The sequence below is a fragment of the Penaeus monodon genome, chromosome 23 (assembly GCF_015228065.2).
Source record: "Penaeus monodon isolate SGIC_2016 chromosome 23, NSTDA_Pmon_1, whole genome shotgun sequence".
Taxonomy (NCBI): domain Eukaryota; kingdom Metazoa; phylum Arthropoda; class Malacostraca; order Decapoda; family Penaeidae; genus Penaeus; species Penaeus monodon.
Genome location: NC_051408.1, coordinates 30,219,748 through 30,220,221, shown reverse-complemented (window position 1 = coordinate 30,220,221; position 474 = coordinate 30,219,748). Strand labels below are relative to the sequence as shown.

Genomic DNA, 474 nt, shown 5'->3' with positions numbered 1-474 from the left:
TCCCGTTTTGAAACAGCAGACGAAATCATATGAAACTATGACGCAATTCACTCTAATTCCTTTTGATTGCTCAATTCCGCTCTTCTGATACTGAGATCCAGACTTTTTTTTTCCGAACTAAATATGCGATCAAACATGAATAAATATTTTTTTTGGGATAAGTAAATGAATTACAGTGTTCATTAGTTCATAAGGACATGTGATTTGGGGAGATATTTTTTCCTATAAAGTCTCTATAAAGATTGCTAGGCTTTTGATATTGTAAATCTGCAGTAATGCTAATGACTGCCTTTGAGGTAGCCTTCATATTCATCAATGGAATTAGCGATCGGGAATCTATTTTTTGAATTGTGGTTCGTAATCTTTTCCCTAAATGAAAAATCTGGTGTAGGTTTTCCAAATTACCAGAATGAACACTTTTGTCGGAAAAAAAATATACACATGCACTGTACATCCAGACACTAGGATACATGT

The 474-nt window shown here is 33.8% G+C and overlaps 1 protein-coding gene across 1 annotated transcript in view; it reads right to left on the bottom strand.

Moving 5' to 3' along the window:
- The window catches only part of LOC119588390, a gene marked incomplete in the record, with an annotated part of 8,753 nt that overhangs the window by 2,157 nt on the left and 6,122 nt on the right, over positions 1 to 474 (bottom strand).